This window comes from Eleutherodactylus coqui, chromosome 2, assembly GCF_035609145.1.
Source record: "Eleutherodactylus coqui strain aEleCoq1 chromosome 2, aEleCoq1.hap1, whole genome shotgun sequence".
In the NCBI taxonomy this organism is placed as follows: Eukaryota; Metazoa; Chordata; class Amphibia; order Anura; family Eleutherodactylidae; genus Eleutherodactylus; species Eleutherodactylus coqui.
This window is the reverse complement of record NC_089838.1, coordinates 324,885,858-324,904,656: the sequence shown is the minus strand read 5'-3', so window position 1 is coordinate 324,904,656 and position 18,799 is coordinate 324,885,858. Positions and strand designations below refer to the sequence as shown.

Here is an 18,799-nt window from a genome sequence, read left to right as displayed (position 1 = left end):
TTAGTTTTCATTGGCTAGACCTTGGTTTGGAATCTCTTTTAAATTTAGAGCGCATGCAATTATTTCTCTGAAAGGACTTCTCTTATCTCAGAGCGTATTAAACATTCCGCTGTGAATAGGATTTGAACCTATGCGGGGAGACCCCATTGGATTTCGAGTCCAACGCCTTAACCTCTCGGCCATCACAGCCCATTTTATCTCCACTCATCGGGTGCCTTTTGGATAGTATCGTTGGACAGATTGAAATAAAGCACTGCCCTAATTGTGTCTAGCCCTTTTTTGCCACACAAAGTCATGAGAAAGTCCTCTTGCGTATGACTGTTGACTTACAGACAGAGACAGGTGTGATGTAAGGTTCATGAGAAGGAGGACGGTTTTGGAAAACTAATGAGGTGTGTTTTGGAGAATACAGTTGAGCGACGTCTCTGAACTCAGGAGTAGCCCTAACTGTGTCTTAACCTTTTCTTCAACACACGGTCATGAGATAGGCCTCTTGCTTAAGGCTATTGTTTTACAGACAGAGACAGGTGTGGTGTGAGGTTCATGAGAAGAAGTAAGGCTTTGGGAAGTAAGGAGAAGCACTTTTTTAACAATTGACACTACGATATGAAAAAAACTTAAATCAATAAGATAAACCGCTTGATTTCTATCAATGCTTTTTCCCAACGCTCTTAAAATCTTAGTTTTCATTGTCCGAACCTTATCTTTATAGAGATAATAGTCTCCATTGAAAATGTGTATGTGTCAAAACTTTCGAATGTCCTTTTAATTTAGAGCGAATGCAATTATTTCTCTGACTTCTCTTTAAGGCGTATAAAAGATTCCGCTGTGAACAGGATTTGAACCTGTGTGGGGAAACCCCATTGGATTTCAATTCCAACGCCTTAACCACTCGGCCATCACAGCTGCATTTCCACCTGTTTGTTGGATTTTTTGGGGAAACAGCAGGTTTGGGGGTTTGACATGAAAAAAGTTCAAATCAGTAGGATAAACTGCTTGATTTCTTTCAAAACTTTTTTCCCCCCATTCTTAAAACTTTAGTTTTCATTGGCTAGACCTTGGTTTGGAATCTCTTTTAAATTTAGAGCGCATGCAATTATTTCTCTGAAAGGACTTCTCTTATCTCAGAGCGTATTAAACATTCCGCTGTGAATAGGATTTGAACCTATGCGGGGAGACCCCATTGGATTTCGAGTCCAACGCCTTAACCTCTCGGCCATCACAGCCCATTTTATCTCCACTCATCGGGTGCCTTTTGGATAGTATCGTTGGACAGATTGAAATAAAGCACTGCCCTAATTGTGTCTAGCCCTTTTTTGCCACACAAAGTCATGAGAAAGTCCTCTTGCGTATGACTGTTGACTTACAGACAGAGACAGGTGTGATGTAAGGTTCATGAGAAGGAGGACGGTTTTGGAAAACTAATGAGGTGTGTTTTGGAGAATACAGTTGAGCGACGTCTCTGAACTCAGGAGTAGCCCTAACTGTGTCTTAACCTTTTCTTCAACACACGGTCATGAGATAGGCCTCTTGCTTAAGGCTATTGTTTTACAGACAGAGACAGGTGTGGTGTGAGGTTCATGAGAAGAAGTAAGGCTTTGGGAAGTAAGGAGAAGCACTTTTTTAACAATTGACACTACGATATGAAAAAAACTTAAATCAATAAGATAAACCGCTTGATTTCTATCAATGCTTTTTCCCAACGCTCTTAAAATCTTAGTTTTCATTGTCCGAACCTTATCTTTATAGAGATAATAGTCTCCATTGAAAATGTGTATGTGTCAAAGCTTTCGAATGTCCTTTTAATTTAGAGCGAATGCAATTATTTCTCTGACTTCTCTTTAAGGCGTATAAAAGATTCCGCTGTGAACAGGATTTGAACCTGTGTGGGGAAACCCCATTGGATTTCAAGTCCAACGCCTTAACCACTCGGCCATCACAGCTGCATTTCCACCTGTTTGTTGGATTTTTTGGGGAAACAGCAGGTTTGGGGGTTTGACATGAAAAAAGTTCAAATCAGTAGGATAAACTGCTTGATTTCTTTCAAAACTTTTTTCCCCCCATTCTTAAAACTTTAGTTTTCATTGGCTAGACCTTGGTTTGGAATCTCTTTTAAATTTAGAGCGCATGCAATTATTTCTCTGAAAGGACTTCTCTTATCTCAGAGCGTATTAAACATTCCGCTGTGAATAGGATTTGAACCTATGCGGGGAGACCCCATTGGATTTCGAGTCCAACGCCTTAACCTCTCGGCCATCACAGCCCATTTTATCGTCACTCATCGGGTGCCTTTTGGATAGTATCGTTGGACAGATTGAAATAAAGCACTGCCCTAATTGTGTCTAGCCCTTTTTTGCCACACAAAGTCATGAGAAAGTCCTCTTGCGTATGACTGTTGACTTACAGACAGAGACAGGTGTGATGTAAGGTTCATGAGAAGGAGGACGGTTTTGGAAAACTAATGAGGTGTGTTTTGGAGAATACAGTTGAGCGACGTCTCTGAACTCAGGAGTAGCCCTAACTGTGTCTTAACCTTTTCTTCAACACACGGTCATGAGATAGGCCTCTTGCTTAAGGCTATTGTTTTACAGACAGAGACAGGTGTGGTGTGAGGTTCATGAGAAGAAGTAAGGCTTTGGGAAGTAAGGAGAAGCACTTTTTTAACAATTGACACTACGATATGAAAAAAACTTAAATCAATAAGATAAACCGCTTGATTTCTATCAATGCTTTTTCCCAACGCTCTTAAAATCTTAGTTTTCATTGTCCGAACCTTATCTTTATAGAGATAATAGTCTCCATTGAAAATGTGTATGTGTCAAAGCTTTCGAATGTCCTTTTAATTTAGAGCGAATGCAATTATTTCTCTGACTTCTCTTTAAGGCGTATAAAAGATTCCGCTGTGAACAGGATTTGAACCTGTGTGGGGAAACCCCATTGGATTTCAAGTCCAACGCCTTACCCACTCGGCCATCACAGCTGCATTTCCACCTGTTTGTTGGATTTTTTGGGGAAACAGCAGGTTTGGGGGTTTGACATGAAAAAAGTTCAAATCAGTAGGATAAACTGCTTGATTTCTTTCAAAACTTTTTTCCCCCCATTCTTAAAACTTTAGTTTTCATTGGCTAGACCTTGGTTTGGAATCTCTTTTAAATTTAGAGCGCATGCAATTATTTCTCTGAAAGGACTTCTCTTATCTCAGAGCGTATTAAACATTCCGCTGTGAATGCGGGGAGACCCCATTGGATTTCGAGTCCAACGCCTTAACCTCTCGGCCATCACAGCCCATTTTATCTCCACTCATCGGGTGCCTTTTGGATAGTATCGTTGGACAGATTGAAATAAAGCACTGCCCTAATTGTGTCTAGCCCTTTTTTGCCACACAAAGTCATGAGAAAGTCCTCTTGCGTATGACTGTTGACTTACAGACAGAGACAGGTGTGATGTAAGGTTCATGAGAAGGAGGACGGTTTTGGAAAACTAATGAGGTGTGTTTTGGAGAATACAGTTGAGCGACGTCTCTGAACTCAGGAGTAGCCCTAACTGTGTCTTAACCTTTTCTTCAACACACGGTCATGAGATAGGCCTCTTGCTTAAGGCTATTGTTTTACAGACAGAGACAGGTGTGGTGTGAGGTTCATGAGAAGAAGTAAGGCTTTGGGAAGTAAGGAGAAGCACTTTTTTAACAATTGACACTACGATATGAAAAAAACTTAAATCAATAAGATAAACCGCTTGATTTCTATCAATGCTTTTTCCCAACGCTCTTAAAATCTTAGTTTTCATTGTCCGAACCTTATCTTTATAGAGATAATAGTCTCCATTGAAAATGTGTATGTGTCAAAGCTTTCGAATGTCCTTTTAATTTAGAGCGAATGCAATTATTTCTCTGACTTCTCTTTAAGGCGTATAAAAGATTCCGCTGTGAACAGGATTTGAACCTGTGTGGGGAAACCCCATTGGATTTCAAGTCCAACGCCTTAACCACTCGGCCATCACAGCTGCATTTCCACCTGTTTGTTGGATTTTTTGGGGAAACAGCAGGTTTGGGGGTTTGACATGAAAAAAGTTCAAATCAGTAGGATAAACTGCTTGATTTCTTTCAAAACTTTTTTCCCCCCATTCTTAAAACTTTAGTTTTCATTGGCTAGACCTTGGTTTGGAATCTCTTTTAAATTTAGAGCGCATGCAATTATTTCTCTGAAAGGACTTCTCTTATCTCAGAGCGTATTAAACATTCCGCTGTGAATAGGATTTGAACCTATGCGGGGAGACCCCATTGGATTTCGAGTCCAACGCCTTAACCTCTCGGCCATCACAGCCCATTTTATCTCCACTCATCGGGTGCCTTTTGGATAGTATCGTTGGACAGATTGAAATAAAGCACTGCCCTAATTGTGTCTAGCCCTTTTTTGCCACACAAAGTCATGAGAAAGTCCTCTTGCGTATGACTGTTGACTTACAGACAGAGACAGGTGTGATGTAAGGTTCATGAGAAGGAGGACGGTTTTGGAAAACTAATGAGGTGTGTTTTGGAGAATACAGTTGAGCGACGTCTCTGAACTCAGGAGTAGCCCTAACTGTGTCTTAACCTTTTCTTCAACACACGGTCATGAGATAGGCCTCTTGCTTAAGGCTATTGTTTTACAGACAGAGACAGGTGTGGTGTGAGGTTCATGAGAAGAAGTAAGGCTTTGGGAAGTAAGGAGAAGCACTTTTTTAACAATTGACACTACGATATGAAAAAAACTTAAATCAATAAGATAAACCGCTTGATTTCTATCAATGCTTTTTCCCAACGCTCTTAAAATCTTAGTTTTCATTGTCCGAACCTTATCTTTATAGAGATAATAGTCTCCATTGAAAATATGTATGTGTCAAAGCTTTCGAATGTCCTTTTAATTTAGAGCGAATGCAATTATTTCTCTGACTTCTCTTTAAGGCGTATAAAAGATTCCGCTGTGAACAGGATTTGAACCTGTGTGGGGAAACCCCATTGGATTTCAAGTCCAACGCCTTAACCACTCGGCCATCACAGCTGCATTTCCACCTGTTTGTTGGATTTTTTGGGGAAACAGCAGGTTTGGGGGTTTGACATGAAAAAAGTTCAAATCAGTAGGATAAACTGCTTGATTTCTTTCAAAACTTTTTTCCCCCCATTCTTAAAACTTTAGTTTTCATTGGCTAGACCTTGGTTTGGAATCTCTTTTAAATTTAGAGCGCATGCAATTATTTCTCTGAAAGGACTTCTCTTATCTCAGAGCGTATTAAACATTCCGCTGTGAATAGGATTTGAACCTATGCGGGGAGACCCCATTGGATTTCGAGTCCAACGCCTTAACCTCTCAGCCATCACAGCCCATTTTATCTCCACTCATCGGGTGCCTTTTGGATAGTATCGTTGGACAGATTGAAATAAAGCACTGCCCTAATTGTGTCTAGCCCTTTTTTGCCACACAAAGTCATGAGAAAGTCCTCTTGCGTATGACTGTTGACTTACAGACAGAGACAGGTGTGATGTAAGGTTCATGAGAAGGAGGACGGTTTTGGAAAACTAATGAGGTGTGTTTTGGAGAATACAGTTGAGCGACGTCTCTGAACTCAGGAGTAGCCCTAACTGTGTCTTAACCTTTTCTTCAACACACGGTCATGAGATAGGCCTCTTGCTTAAGGCTATTGTTTTACAGACAGAGACAGGTGTGGTGTGAGGTTCATGAGAAGAAGTAAGGCTTTGGGAAGTAAGGAGAAGCACTTTTTTAACAATTGACACTACGATATGAAAAAAACTTAAATCAATAAGATAAACCGCTTGATTTCTATCAATGCTTTTTCCCAACGCTCTTAAAATCTTAGTTTTCATTGTCCGAACCTTATCTTTATAGAGATAATAGTCTCCATTGAAAATGTGTATGTGTCAAAGCTTTCGAATGTCCTTTTAATTTAGAGCGAATGCAATTATTTCTCTGACTTCTCTTTAAGGCGTATAAAAGATTCCGCTGTGAACAGGATTTGAACCTGTGCGGGGAAACCCCATTGGATTTCAAGTCCAACGCCTTAACCACTCGGCCATCACAGCTGCATTTCCACCTGTTTGTTGGATTTTTGGGGGAAACAGCAGGTTTGGGGGTTTGACATGAAAAAAGTTCAAATCAGTAGGATAAACTGCTTGATTTCTTTCAAAACTTTTTTTCCCCCATTCTTAAAACTTTAGTTTTCATTGGCTAGACCTTGGTTTGGAATCTCTTTTAAATTTAGAGCGCATGCAATTATTTCTCTGAAAGGACTTCTCTTCTCTCAAAGCGTATAAAACATTCCGCTGTGAACAGGATTTGAACCTATGCGGGGAGACCCCATTGGATTTCGAGTCCAACGCCTTAACCTCTCGGCCATCACAGCCCATTTTATCTCCACTCATCGGGTGCCTTTTGGATAGTATCGTTGGACAGATTGAAATAAAGCACTGCCCTAATTGTGTCTAGCCCTTTTTTGCCACACAAAGTCATGAGAAAGTCCTCTTGCGTATGACTGTTGACTTACAGACAGAGACAGGTGTGATGTAAGGTTCATGAGAAGGAGGACGGTTTTGGAAAACTAATGAGGTGTGTTTTGGAGAATACAGTTGAGCGACGTCTCTGAACTCAGGAGTAGCCCTAACTGTGTCTTAACCTTTTCTTCAACACACGGTCATGAGATAGGCCTCTTGCTTAAGGCTATTGTTTTACAGACAGAGACAGGTGTGGTGTGAGGTTCATGAGAAGAAGTAAGGCTTTGGGAAGTAAGGAGAAGCACTTTTTTAACAATTGACACTACGATATGAAAAAAACTTAAATCAATAAGATAAACCGCTTGATTTCTATCAATGCTTTTTCCCAACGCTCTTAAAATCTTAGTTTTCATTGTCCGAACCTTATCTTTATAGAGATAATAGTCTCCATTGAAAATGTGTATGTGTCAAAGCTTTCGAATGTCCTTTTAATTTAGAGCGAATGCAATTATTTCTCTGACTTCTCTTTAAGGCGTATAAAAGATTCCGCTGTGAACAGGATTTGAACCTGTGTGGGGAAACCCCATTGGATTTCAAGTCCAACGCCTTAACCACTCGGCCATCACAGCTGCATTTCCACCTGTTTGTTGGATTTTTTGGGGAAACAGCAGGTTTGGGGGTTTGACATGAAAAAAGTTCAAATCAGTAGGATAAACTGCTTGATTTCTTTCAAAACTTTTTTCCCCCCATTCTTAAAACTTTAGTTTTCATTGGCTAGACCTTGGTTTGGAATCTCTTTTAAATTTAGAGCGCATGCAATTATTTCTCTGAAAGGACTTCTCTTATCTCAGAGCGTATTAAACATTCCGCTGTGAATAGGATTTGAACCTATGCGGGGAGACCCCATTGGATTTCGAGTCCAACGCCTTAACCTCTCGGCCATCACAGCCCATTTTATCTCCACTCATCGGGTGCCTTTTGGATAGTATCGTTGGACAGATTGAAATAAAGCACTGCCCTAATTGTGTCTAGCCCTTTTTTGCCACACAAAGTCATGAGAAAGTCCTCTTGCGTATGACTGTTGACTTACAGACAGAGACAGGTGTGATGTAAGGTTCATGAGAAGGAGGACGGTTTTGGAAAACTAATGAGGTGTGTTTTGGAGAATACAGTTGAGCGACGTCTCTGAACTCAGGAGTAGCCCTAACTGTGTCTTAACCTTTTCTTCAACACACGGTCATGAGATAGGCCTCTTGCTTAAGGCTATTGTTTTACAGACAGAGACAGGTGTGGTGTGAGGTTCATGAGAAGAAGTAAGGCTTTGGGAAGTAAGGAGAAGCACTTTTTTAACAATTGACACTACGATATGAAAAAAACTTAAATCAATAAGATAAACCGCTTGATTTCTATCAATGCTTTTTCCCAACGCTCTTAAAATCTTAGTTTTCATTGTCCGAACCTTATCTTTATAGAGATAATAGTCTCCATTGAAAATGTGTATGTGTCAAAGCTTTCGAATGTCCTTTTAATTTAGAGCGAATGCAATTATTTCTCTGACTTCTCTTTAAGGCGTATAAAAGATTCCGCTGTGAACAGGATTTGAACCTGTGTGGGGAAACCCCATTGGATTTCAAGTCCAACGCCTTACCCACTCGGCCATCACAGCTGCATTTCCACCTGTTTGTTGGATTTTTTGGGGAAACAGCAGGTTTGGGGGTTTGACATGAAAAAAGTTCAAATCAGTAGGATAAACTGCTTGATTTCTTTCAAAACTTTTTTCCCCCCATTCTTAAAACTTTAGTTTTCATTGGCTAGACCTTGGTTTGGAATCTCTTTTAAATTTAGAGCGCATGCAATTATTTCTCTGAAAGGACTTCTCTTATCTCAGAGCGTATTAAACATTCCGCTGTGAATGCGGGGAGACCCCATTGGATTTCGAGTCCAACGCCTTAACCTCTCGGCCATCACAGCCCATTTTATCTCCACTCATCGGGTGCCTTTTGGATAGTATCGTTGGACAGATTGAAATAAAGCACTGCCCTAATTGTGTCTAGCCCTTTTTTGCCACACAAAGTCATGAGAAAGTCCTCTTGCGTATGACTGTTGACTTACAGACAGAGACAGGTGTGATGTAAGGTTCATGAGAAGGAGGACGGTTTTGGAAAACTAATGAGGTGTGTTTTGGAGAATACAGTTGAGCGACGTCTCTGAACTCAGGAGTAGCCCTAACTGTGTCTTAACCTTTTCTTCAACACACGGTCATGAGATAGGCCTCTTGCTTAAGGCTATTGTTTTACAGACAGAGACAGGTGTGGTGTGAGGTTCATGAGAAGAAGTAAGGCTTTGGGAAGTAAGGAGAAGCACTTTTTTAACAATTGACACTACGATATGAAAAAAACTTAAATCAATAAGATAAACCGCTTGATTTCTATCAATGCTTTTTCCCAACGCTCTTAAAATCTTAGTTTTCATTGTCCGAACCTTATCTTTATAGAGATAATAGTCTCCATTGAAAATGTGTATGTGTCAAAGCTTTCGAATGTCCTTTTAATTTAGAGCGAATGCAATTATTTCTCTGACTTCTCTTTAAGGCGTATAAAAGATTCCGCTGTGAACAGGATTTGAACCTGTGTGGGGAAACCCCATTGGATTTCAAGTCCAACGCCTTAACCACTCGGCCATCACAGCTGCATTTCCACCTGTTTGTTGGATTTTTTGGGGAAACAGCAGGTTTGGGGGTTTGACATGAAAAAAGTTCAAATCAGTAGGATAAACTGCTTGATTTCTTTCAAAACTTTTTTCCCCCCATTCTTAAAACTTTAGTTTTCATTGGCTAGACCTTGGTTTGGAATCTCTTTTAAATTTAGAGCGCATGCAATTATTTCTCTGAAAGGACTTCTCTTATCTCAGAGCGTATTAAACATTCCGCTGTGAATAGGATTTGAACCTATGCGGGGAGACCCCATTGGATTTCGAGTCCAACGCCTTAACCTCTCGGCCATCACAGCCCATTTTATCTCCACTCATCGGGTGCCTTTTGGATAGTATCGTTGGACAGATTGAAATAAAGCACTGCCCTAATTGTGTCTAGCCCTTTTTTGCCACACAAAGTCATGAGAAAGTCCTCTTGCGTATGACTGTTGACTTACAGACAGAGACAGGTGTGATGTAAGGTTCATGAGAAGGAGGACGGTTTTGGAAAACTAATGAGGTGTGTTTTGGAGAATACAGTTGAGCGACGTCTCTGAACTCAGGAGTAGCCCTAACTGTGTCTTAACCTTTTCTTCAACACACGGTCATGAGATAGGCCTCTTGCTTAAGGCTATTGTTTTACAGACAGAGACAGGTGTGGTGTGAGGTTCATGAGAAGAAGTAAGGCTTTGGGAAGTAAGGAGAAGCACTTTTTTAACAATTGACACTACGATATGAAAAAAACTTAAATCAATAAGATAAACCGCTTGATTTCTATCAATGCTTTTTCCCAACGCTCTTAAAATCTTAGTTTTCATTGTCCGAACCTTATCTTTATAGAGATAATAGTCTCCATTGAAAATGTGTATGTGTCAAAGCTTTCGAATGTCCTTTTAATTTAGAGCGAATGCAATTATTTCTCTGACTTCTCTTTAAGGCGTATAAAAGATTCCGCTGTGAACAGGATTTGAACCTGTGTGGGGAAACCCCATTGGATTTCAAGTCCAACGCCTTAACCACTCGGCCATCACAGCTGCATTTCCACCTGTTTGTTGGATTTTTTGGGGAAACAGCAGGTTTGGGGGTTTGACATGAAAAAAGTTCAAATCAGTAGGATAAACTGCTTGATTTCTTTCAAAACTTTTTTCCCCCCATTCTTAAAACTTTAGTTTTCATTGGCTAGACCTTGGTTTGGAATCTCTTTTAAATTTAGAGCGCATGCAATTATTTCTCTGAAAGGACTTCTCTTATCTCAGAGCGTATTAAACATTCCGCTGTGAATAGGATTTGAACCTATGCGGGGAGACCCCATTGGATTTCGAGTCCAACGCCTTAACCTCTCGGCCATCACAGCCCATTTTATCTCCACTCATCGGGTGCCTTTTGGATAGTATCGTTGGACAGATTGAAATAAAGCACTGCCCTAATTGTGTCTAGCCCTTTTTTGCCACACAAAGTCATGAGAAAGTCCTCTTGCGTATGACTGTTGACTTACAGACAGAGACAGGTGTGATGTAAGGTTCATGAGAAGGAGGACGGTTTTGGAAAACTAATGAGGTGTGTTTTGGAGAATACAGTTGAGCGACGTCTCTGAACTCAGGAGTAGCCCTAACTGTGTCTTAACCTTTTCTTCAACACACGGTCATGAGATAGGCCTCTTGCTTAAGGCTATTGTTTTACAGACAGAGACAGGTGTGGTGTGAGGTTCATGAGAAGAAGTAAGGCTTTGGGAAGTAAGGAGAAGCACTTTTTTAACAATTGACACTACGATATGAAAAAAACTTAAATCAATAAGATAAACCGCTTGATTTCTATCAATGCTTTTTCCCAACGCTCTTAAAATCTTAGTTTTCATTGTCCGAACCTTATCTTTATAGAGATAATAGTCTCCATTGAAAATGTGTATGTGTCAAAGCTTTCGAATGTCCTTTTAATTTAGAGCGAATGCAATTATTTCTCTGACTTCTCTTTAAGGCGTATAAAAGATTCCGCTGTGAACAGGATTTGAACCTGTGTGGGGAAACCCCATTGGATTTCAAGTCCAACGCCTTACCCACTCGGCCATCACAGCTGCATTTCCACCTGTTTGTTGGATTTTTTGGGGAAACAGCAGGTTTGGGGGTTTGACATGAAAAAAGTTCAAATCAGTAGGATAAACTGCTTGATTTCTTTCAAAACTTTTTTCCCCCCATTCTTAAAACTTTAGTTTTCATTGGCTAGACCTTGGTTTGGAATCTCTTTTAAATTTAGAGCGCATGCAATTATTTCTCTGAAAGGACTTCTCTTATCTCAGAGCGTATTAAACATTCCGCTGTGAATGCGGGGAGACCCCATTGGATTTCGAGTCCAACGCCTTAACCTCTCGGCCATCACAGCCCATTTTATCTCCACTCATCGGGTGCCTTTTGGATAGTATCGTTGGACAGATTGAAATAAAGCACTGCCCTAATTGTGTCTAGCCCTTTTTTGCCACACAAAGTCATGAGAAAGTCCTCTTGCGTATGACTGTTGACTTACAGACAGAGACAGGTGTGATGTAAGGTTCATGAGAAGGAGGACGGTTTTGGAAAACTAATGAGGTGTGTTTTGGAGAATACAGTTGAGCGACGTCTCTGAACTCAGGAGTAGCCCTAACTGTGTCTTAACCTTTTCTTCAACACACGGTCATGAGATAGGCCTCTTGCTTAAGGCTATTGTTTTACAGACAGAGACAGGTGTGGTGTGAGGTTCATGAGAAGAAGTAAGGCTTTGGGAAGTAAGGAGAAGCACTTTTTTAACAATTGACACTACGATATGAAAAAAACTTAAATCAATAAGATAAACCGCTTGATTTCTATCAATGCTTTTTCCCAACGCTCTTAAAATCTTAGTTTTCATTGTCCGAACCTTATCTTTATAGAGATAATAGTCTCCATTGAAAATGTGTATGTGTCAAAGCTTTCGAATGTCCTTTTAATTTAGAGCGAATGCAATTATTTCTCTGACTTCTCTTTAAGGCGTATAAAAGATTCCGCTGTGAACAGGATTTGAACCTGTGTGGGGAAACCCCATTGGATTTCAAGTCCAACGCCTTAACCACTCGGCCATCACAGCTGCATTTCCACCTGTTTGTTGGATTTTTTGGGGAAACAGCAGGTTTGGGGGTTTGACATGAAAAAAGTTCAAATCAGTAGGATAAACTGCTTGATTTCTTTCAAAACTTTTTTCCCCCCATTCTTAAAACTTTAGTTTTCATTGGCTAGACCTTGGTTTGGAATCTCTTTTAAATTTAGAGCGCATGCAATTATTTCTCTGAAAGGACTTCTCTTATCTCAGAGCGTATTAAACATTCCGCTGTGAATAGGATTTGAACCTATGCGGGGAGACCCCATTGGATTCCGAGTCCAACGCCTTAACCTCTCGGCCATCACAGCCCATTTTATCTCCACTCATCGGGTGCCTTTTGGATAGTATCGTTGGACAGATTGAAATAAAGCACTGCCCTAATTGTGTCTAGCCCTTTTTTGCCACACAAAGTCATGAGAAAGTCCTCTTGCGTATGACTGTTGACTTACAGACAGAGACAGGTGTGATGTAAGGTTCATGAGAAGGAGGACGGTTTTGGAAAACTAATGAGGTGTGTTTTGGAGAATACAGTTGAGCGACGTCTCTGAACTCAGGAGTAGCCCTAACTGTGTCTTAACCTTTTCTTCAACACACGGTCATGAGATAGGCCTCTTGCTTAAGGCTATTGTTTTACAGACAGAGACAGGTGTGGTGTGAGGTTCATGAGAAGAAGTAAGGCTTTGGGAAGTAAGGAGAAGCACTTTTTTAACAATTGACACTACGATATGAAAAAAACTTAAATCAATAAGATAAACCGCTTGATTTCTATCAATGCTTTTTCCCAACGCTCTTAAAATCTTAGTTTTCATTGTCCGAACCTTATCTTTATAGAGATAATAGTCTCCATTGAAAATGTGTATGTGTCAAAGCTTTCGAATGTCCTTTTAATTTAGAGCGAATGCAATTATTTCTCTGACTTCTCTTTAAGGCGTATAAAAGATTCCGCTGTGAACAGGATTTGAACCTGTGTGGGGAAACCCCATTGGATTTCAAGTCCAACGCCTTACCCACTCGGCCATCACAGCTGCATTTCCACCTGTTTGTTGGATTTTTTGGGGAAACAGCAGGTTTGGGGGTTTGACATGAAAAAAGTTCAAATCAGTAGGATAAACTGCTTGATTTCTTTCAAAACTTTTTTCCCCCCATTCTTAAAACTTTAGTTTTCATTGGCTAGACCTTGGTTTGGAATCTCTTTTAAATTTAGAGCGCATGCAATTATTTCTCTGAAAGGACTTCTCTTATCTCAGAGCGTATTAAACATTCCGCTGTGAATGCGGGGAGACCCCATTGGATTTCGAGTCCAACGCCTTAACCTCTCGGCCATCACAGCCCATTTTATCTCCACTCATCGGGTGCCTTTTGGATAGTATCGTTGGACAGATTGAAATAAAGCACTGCCCTAATTGTGTCTAGCCCTTTTTTGCCACACAAAGTCATGAGAAAGTCCTCTTGCGTATGACTGTTGACTTACAGACAGAGACAGGTGTGATGTAAGGTTCATGAGAAGGAGGACGGTTTTGGAAAACTAATGAGGTGTGTTTTGGAGAATACAGTTGAGCGACGTCTCTGAACTCAGGAGTAGCCCTAACTGTGTCTTAACCTTTTCTTCAACACACGGTCATGAGATAGGCCTCTTGCTTAAGGCTATTGTTTTACAGACAGAGACAGGTGTGGTGTGAGGTTCATGAGAAGAAGTAAGGCTTTGGGAAGTAAGGAGAAGCACTTTTTTAACAATTGACACTACGATATGAAAAAAACTTAAATCAATAAGATAAACCGCTTGATTTCTATCAATGCTTTTTCCCAACGCTCTTAAAATCTTAGTTTTCATTGTCCGAACCTTATCTTTATAGAGATAATAGTCTCCATTGAAAATGTGTATGTGTCAAAGCTTTCGAATGTCCTTTTAATTTAGAGCGAATGCAATTATTTCTCTGACTTCTCTTTAAGGCGTATAAAAGATTCCGCTGTGAACAGGATTTGAACCTGTGTGGGGAAACCCCATTGGATTTCAAGTCCAACGCCTTAACCACTCGGCCATCACAGCTGCATTTCCACCTGTTTGTTGGATTTTTTGGGGAAACAGCAGGTTTGGGGGTTTGACATGAAAAAAGTTCAAATCAGTAGGATAAACTGCTTGATTTCTTTCAAACCTTTTTTCCCCCCATTCTTAAAACTTTAGTTTTCATTGGCTAGACCTTGGTTTGGAATCTCTTTTAAATTTAGAGCGCATGCAATTATTTCTCTGAAAGGACTTCTCTTATCTCAGAGCGTATTAAACATTCCGCTGTGAATAGGATTTGAACCTATGCGGGGAGACCCCATTGGATTTCGAGTCCAACGCCTTAACCTCTTGGCCATCACAGCCCATTTTATCTCCACTCATCGGGTGCCTTTTGGATAGTATCGTTGGACAGATTGAAATAAAGCACTGCCCTAATTGTGTCTAGCCCTTTTTTGCCACACAAAGTCATGAGAAAGTCCTCTTGCGTATGACTGTTGACTTACAGACAGAGACAGGTGTGATGTAAGGTTCATGAGAAGGAGGACGGTTTTGGAAAACTAATGAGGTGTGTTTTGGAGAATACAGTTGAGCGACGTCTCTGAACTCAGGAGTAGCCCTAACTGTGTCTTAACCTTTTCTTCAACACACGGTCATGAGATAGGCCTCTTGCTTAAGGCTATTGTTTTACAGACAGAGACAGGTGTGGTGTGAGGTTCATGAGAAGAAGTAAGGCTTTGGGAAGTAAGGAGAAGCACTTTTTTAACAATTGACACTACGATATGAAAAAAACTTAAATCAATAAGATAAACCGCTTGATTTCTATCAATGCTTTTTCCCAACGCTCTTAAAATCTTAGTTTTCATTGTCCGAACCTTATCTTTATAGAGATAATAGTCTCCATTGAAAATGTGTATGTGTCAAAGCTTTCGAATGTCCTTTTAATTTAGAGCGAATGCAATTATTTCTCTGACTTCTCTTTAAGGCGTATAAAAGATTCCGCTGTGAACAGGATTTGAACCTGTGTGGGGAAACCCCATTGGATTTCAAGTCCAACGCCTTACCCACTCGGCCATCACAGCTGCATTTCCACCTGTTTGTTGGATTTTTTGGGGAAACAGCAGGTTTGGGGGTTTGACATGAAAAAAGTTCAAATCAGTAGGATAAACTGCTTGATTTCTTTCAAAACTTTTTTCCCCCCATTCTTAAAACTTTAGTTTTCATTGGCTAGACCTTGGTTTGGAATCTCTTTTAAATTTAGAGCGCATGCAATTATTTCTCTGAAAGGACTTCTCTTATCTCAGAGCGTATTAAACATTCCGCTGTGAATGCGGGGAGACCCCATTGGATTTCGAGTCCAACGCCTTAACCTCTCGGCCATCACAGCCCATTTTATCTCCACTCATCGGGTGCCTTTTGGATAGTATCGTTGGACAGATTGAAATAAAGCACTGCCCTAATTGTGTCTAGCCCTTTTTTGCCACACAAAGTCATGAGAAAGTCCTCTTGCGTATGACTGTTGACTTACAGACAGAGACAGGTGTGATGTAAGGTTCATGAGAAGGAGGACGGTTTTGGAAAACTAATGAGGTGTGTTTTGGAGAATACAGTTGAGCGACGTCTCTGAACTCAGGAGTAGCCCTAACTGTGTCTTAACCTTTTCTTCAACACACGGTCATGAGATAGGCCTCTTGCTTAAGGCTATTGTTTTACAGACAGAGACAGGTGTGGTGTGAGGTTCATGAGAAGAAGTAAGGCTTTGGGAAGTAAGGAGAAGCACTTTTTTAACAATTGACACTACGATATGAAAAAAACTTAAATCAATAAGATAAACCGCTTGATTTCTATCAATGCTTTTTCCCAACGCTCTTAAAATCTTAGTTTTCATTGTCCGAACCTTATCTTTATAGAGATAATAGTCTCCATTGAAAATGTGTATGTGTCAAAGCTTTCGAATGTCCTTTTAATTTAGAGCGAATGCAATTATTTCTCTGACTTCTCTTTAAGGCGTATAAAAGATTCCGCTGTGAACAGGATTTGAACCTGTGTGGGGAAACCCCATTGGATTTCAAGTCCAACGCCTTAACCACTCGGCCATCACAGCTGCATTTCCACCTGTTTGTTGGATTTTTTGGGGAAACAGCAGGTTTGGGGGTTTGACATGAAAAAAGTTCAAATCAGTAGGATAAACTGCTTGATTTCTTTCAAAACTTTTTTCCCCCCATTCTTAAAACTTTAGTTTTCATTGGCTAGACCTTGGTTTGGAATCTCTTTTAAATTTAGAGCGCATGCAATTATTTCTCTGAAAGGACTTCTCTTATCTCAGAGCGTATTAAACATTCCGCTGTGAATGCGGGGAGACCCCATTGGATTTCGAGTCCAACGCCTTAACCTCTCGGCCATCACAGCCCATTTTATCTCCACTCATCGGGTGCCTTTTGGATAGTATCGTTGGACAGATTGAAATAAAGCAATGCCCTAATTGTGTCTAGCCCTTTTTTGCCACACAAAGTCATGAGAAAGTCCTCTTGCGTATGACTGTTGACTTACAGACAGAGACAGGTGTGATGTAAGGTTCATGAGAAGGAGGACGGTTTTGGAAAACTAATGAGGTGTGTTTTGGAGAATACAGTTGAGCGACGTCTCTGAACTCAGGAGTAGCCCTAACTGTGTCTTAACCTTTTCTTCAACACACGGTCATGAGATAGGCCTCTTGCTTAAGGCTATTGTTTTACAGACAGAGACAGGTGTGGTGTGAGGTTCATGAGAAGAAGTAAGGCTTTGGGAAGTAAGGAGAAGCACTTTTTTAACAATTGACACTACGATATGAAAAAAACTTAAATCAATAAGATAAACCACTTGATTTCTATCAATGCTTTTTCCCAACGCTCTTAAAATCTTAGTTTTCATTGTCCGAACCTTATCTTTATAGAGATAATAGTCTCCATTGAAAATGTGTATGTGTCAAAGCTTTCGAATGTCCTTTTAATTTAGAGCGAATGCAATTATTTCTCTGACTTCTCTTTAAGGCGTATAAAAGATTCCGCTGTGAACAGGATTTGAACCTGTGCGGGGAAACCCCATTGGATTTCAAGTCCAACGCCTTAACCACTCGGCCATCACAGCTGCATTTCCACCTGTTTGTTGGATTTTTTGGGGAAACAGCAGGTTTGGGGGTTTGACATGAAAAAAGTTCAAATCAGTAGGATAAACTGCTTGATTTCTTTCAAAACTTTTTTCCCCCCATTCTTAAAACTTTAGTTTTCATTGGCTAGACCTTGGTTTGGAATCTCTTTTAAATTTAGAGCGCATGCAATTATTTCTCTGAAAGGACTTCTCTTATCTCAGAGCGTATTAAACATTCCGCTGTGAATGCGGGGAGACCCCATTGGATTTCGAGTCCAACGCCTTAACCTCTCGGCCATCACAGCCCATTTTATCTCCACTCATCGGGTGCCTTTTGGATAGTATCGTTGGACAGATTGAAATAAAGCAATGCCCTAATTGTGTCTAGCCCTTTTTTGCCACACAAAGTCATGAGAAAGTCCTCTTGCGTATGACTGTTGACTTACAGACAGAGACAGGTGTGATGTAAGGTTCATGAGAAGGAGGACGGTTTTGGAAAACTAATGAGGTGTGTTTTGGAGAATACAGTTGAGCGACGTCTCTGAACTCAGGAGTAGCCCTAACTGTGTCTTAACCTTTTCTTCAACACACGGTCATGAGATAGGCCTCTTGCTTAAGGCTATTGTTTTACAGACAGAGACAGGTGTGGTGTGAGGTTCATGAGAAGAAGTAAGGCTTTGGGAAGTAAGGAGAAGCACTTTTTTAACAATTGACACTACGATATGAAAAAAACTTAAATCAATAAGATAAACCACTTGATTTCTATCAATGCTTTTTCCCAACGCTCTTAAAATCTTAGTTTTCATTGTCCGAACCTTATCTTTATAGAGATAATAGTCTCCATTGAAAATGTGTATGTGTCAAAGCTTTCGAATGTCCTTTTAATTTAGAGCGAATGCAATTATTTCTCTGACTTCTCTTTAAGGCGTATAAAAGATTCCGCTGTGAACAGGATTTGAACCTGTGCGGGGAAACCCCATTGGATTTCAAGTCCAACGCCTTAACCACTCGGCCATCACAGCTGCATTTCCACCTGTTTGTTGGATTTTTTGGGGAAACAGCAGGTTTGGGGGTTTGACATGAAAAAAGTTCAAATCAGTAGGATAAACTGCTTGATTTCTTTCAAAACTTTTTTCCCCCCATTCTTAAAACTTTAGTTTTCATTGGCTAGACCTTGGTTTGGAATCTCTTTTAAATTTAGAGCGCATGCAATTATTTCTCTGAACAGGATTTGAACCTATGCGGGGAGACCCCATTGGATTTCGAGTCCAACGCCTTAACCTCTCGGCCATCACAGCCCATTTTATCTCCACTCATCGGGTGCCTTTTGGATAGTATCGTTGGACAGATTGAAATAAAGCACTGCCCTAATTGTGTCTAGCCCTTTTTTG

At 40.4% G+C, this 18,799-nt stretch overlaps 30 non-coding genes across 30 annotated transcripts; all 30 read right to left on the bottom strand.

Moving 5' to 3' along the window:
• Positions 1-107: 107 nt before the first annotated feature.
• On the bottom strand, positions 108-189 carry TRNAS-CGA (transfer RNA serine (anticodon CGA)). Its single transcript has one exon. It is a non-coding gene; the product is annotated as a tRNA-Ser (tRNA).
• A 635-nt stretch (positions 190-824) lies between these two features.
• Positions 825-906, bottom strand: TRNAS-UGA (transfer RNA serine (anticodon UGA)). The gene has a single exon. It is a non-coding gene; the product is annotated as a tRNA-Ser (tRNA).
• Positions 907-1,144: 238 nt separating this feature from the next.
• On the bottom strand, positions 1,145-1,226 carry TRNAS-CGA (transfer RNA serine (anticodon CGA)). Its single transcript has one exon. It is a non-coding gene; the product is annotated as a tRNA-Ser (tRNA).
• Positions 1,227-1,861: 635 nt separating this feature from the next.
• On the bottom strand, positions 1,862-1,943 carry TRNAS-UGA (transfer RNA serine (anticodon UGA)). Its single transcript has one exon. It is a non-coding gene; the product is annotated as a tRNA-Ser (tRNA).
• Positions 1,944-2,181: 238 nt separating this feature from the next.
• TRNAS-CGA (transfer RNA serine (anticodon CGA)) lies at positions 2,182-2,263 on the bottom strand. The gene has a single exon. It is a non-coding gene; the product is annotated as a tRNA-Ser (tRNA).
• Positions 2,264-2,898: 635 nt separating this feature from the next.
• Positions 2,899-2,980, bottom strand: TRNAS-UGA (transfer RNA serine (anticodon UGA)). The gene has a single exon. It is a non-coding gene; the product is annotated as a tRNA-Ser (tRNA).
• Positions 2,981-3,920: 940 nt separating this feature from the next.
• On the bottom strand, positions 3,921-4,002 carry TRNAS-UGA (transfer RNA serine (anticodon UGA)). The gene has a single exon. It is a non-coding gene; the product is annotated as a tRNA-Ser (tRNA).
• A 238-nt stretch (positions 4,003-4,240) lies between these two features.
• TRNAS-CGA (transfer RNA serine (anticodon CGA)) lies at positions 4,241-4,322 on the bottom strand. Its single transcript has one exon. It is a non-coding gene; the product is annotated as a tRNA-Ser (tRNA).
• Positions 4,323-4,957: 635 nt separating this feature from the next.
• TRNAS-UGA (transfer RNA serine (anticodon UGA)) lies at positions 4,958-5,039 on the bottom strand. The gene has a single exon. It is a non-coding gene; the product is annotated as a tRNA-Ser (tRNA).
• A 238-nt stretch (positions 5,040-5,277) lies between these two features.
• On the bottom strand, positions 5,278-5,359 carry TRNAS-CGA (transfer RNA serine (anticodon CGA)). Its single transcript has one exon. It is a non-coding gene; the product is annotated as a tRNA-Ser (tRNA).
• Positions 5,360-5,994: 635 nt separating this feature from the next.
• Positions 5,995-6,076, bottom strand: TRNAS-UGA (transfer RNA serine (anticodon UGA)). The gene has a single exon. It is a non-coding gene; the product is annotated as a tRNA-Ser (tRNA).
• A 238-nt stretch (positions 6,077-6,314) lies between these two features.
• TRNAS-CGA (transfer RNA serine (anticodon CGA)) lies at positions 6,315-6,396 on the bottom strand. Its single transcript has one exon. It is a non-coding gene; the product is annotated as a tRNA-Ser (tRNA).
• A 635-nt stretch (positions 6,397-7,031) lies between these two features.
• On the bottom strand, positions 7,032-7,113 carry TRNAS-UGA (transfer RNA serine (anticodon UGA)). Its single transcript has one exon. It is a non-coding gene; the product is annotated as a tRNA-Ser (tRNA).
• Positions 7,114-7,351: 238 nt separating this feature from the next.
• Positions 7,352-7,433, bottom strand: TRNAS-CGA (transfer RNA serine (anticodon CGA)). Its single transcript has one exon. It is a non-coding gene; the product is annotated as a tRNA-Ser (tRNA).
• Positions 7,434-8,068: 635 nt separating this feature from the next.
• TRNAS-UGA (transfer RNA serine (anticodon UGA)) lies at positions 8,069-8,150 on the bottom strand. The gene has a single exon. It is a non-coding gene; the product is annotated as a tRNA-Ser (tRNA).
• A 940-nt stretch (positions 8,151-9,090) lies between these two features.
• On the bottom strand, positions 9,091-9,172 carry TRNAS-UGA (transfer RNA serine (anticodon UGA)). The gene has a single exon. It is a non-coding gene; the product is annotated as a tRNA-Ser (tRNA).
• Positions 9,173-9,410: 238 nt separating this feature from the next.
• TRNAS-CGA (transfer RNA serine (anticodon CGA)) lies at positions 9,411-9,492 on the bottom strand. Its single transcript has one exon. It is a non-coding gene; the product is annotated as a tRNA-Ser (tRNA).
• Positions 9,493-10,127: 635 nt separating this feature from the next.
• Positions 10,128-10,209, bottom strand: TRNAS-UGA (transfer RNA serine (anticodon UGA)). The gene has a single exon. It is a non-coding gene; the product is annotated as a tRNA-Ser (tRNA).
• A 238-nt stretch (positions 10,210-10,447) lies between these two features.
• TRNAS-CGA (transfer RNA serine (anticodon CGA)) lies at positions 10,448-10,529 on the bottom strand. Its single transcript has one exon. It is a non-coding gene; the product is annotated as a tRNA-Ser (tRNA).
• A 635-nt stretch (positions 10,530-11,164) lies between these two features.
• TRNAS-UGA (transfer RNA serine (anticodon UGA)) lies at positions 11,165-11,246 on the bottom strand. The gene has a single exon. It is a non-coding gene; the product is annotated as a tRNA-Ser (tRNA).
• Positions 11,247-12,186: 940 nt separating this feature from the next.
• On the bottom strand, positions 12,187-12,268 carry TRNAS-UGA (transfer RNA serine (anticodon UGA)). The gene has a single exon. It is a non-coding gene; the product is annotated as a tRNA-Ser (tRNA).
• A 238-nt stretch (positions 12,269-12,506) lies between these two features.
• Positions 12,507-12,588, bottom strand: TRNAP-CGG (transfer RNA proline (anticodon CGG)). The gene has a single exon. It is a non-coding gene; the product is annotated as a tRNA-Pro (tRNA).
• A 635-nt stretch (positions 12,589-13,223) lies between these two features.
• Positions 13,224-13,305, bottom strand: TRNAS-UGA (transfer RNA serine (anticodon UGA)). The gene has a single exon. It is a non-coding gene; the product is annotated as a tRNA-Ser (tRNA).
• Positions 13,306-14,245: 940 nt separating this feature from the next.
• Positions 14,246-14,327, bottom strand: TRNAS-UGA (transfer RNA serine (anticodon UGA)). Its single transcript has one exon. It is a non-coding gene; the product is annotated as a tRNA-Ser (tRNA).
• Positions 14,328-14,565: 238 nt separating this feature from the next.
• On the bottom strand, positions 14,566-14,647 carry TRNAS-CGA (transfer RNA serine (anticodon CGA)). The gene has a single exon. It is a non-coding gene; the product is annotated as a tRNA-Ser (tRNA).
• A 635-nt stretch (positions 14,648-15,282) lies between these two features.
• On the bottom strand, positions 15,283-15,364 carry TRNAS-UGA (transfer RNA serine (anticodon UGA)). Its single transcript has one exon. It is a non-coding gene; the product is annotated as a tRNA-Ser (tRNA).
• Positions 15,365-16,304: 940 nt separating this feature from the next.
• TRNAS-UGA (transfer RNA serine (anticodon UGA)) lies at positions 16,305-16,386 on the bottom strand. Its single transcript has one exon. It is a non-coding gene; the product is annotated as a tRNA-Ser (tRNA).
• A 940-nt stretch (positions 16,387-17,326) lies between these two features.
• Positions 17,327-17,408, bottom strand: TRNAS-UGA (transfer RNA serine (anticodon UGA)). The gene has a single exon. It is a non-coding gene; the product is annotated as a tRNA-Ser (tRNA).
• Positions 17,409-18,348: 940 nt separating this feature from the next.
• TRNAS-UGA (transfer RNA serine (anticodon UGA)) lies at positions 18,349-18,430 on the bottom strand. The gene has a single exon. It is a non-coding gene; the product is annotated as a tRNA-Ser (tRNA).
• A 194-nt stretch (positions 18,431-18,624) lies between these two features.
• On the bottom strand, positions 18,625-18,706 carry TRNAS-CGA (transfer RNA serine (anticodon CGA)). The gene has a single exon. It is a non-coding gene; the product is annotated as a tRNA-Ser (tRNA).
• Between the last annotated feature and the right edge of the window lie 93 nt (positions 18,707-18,799).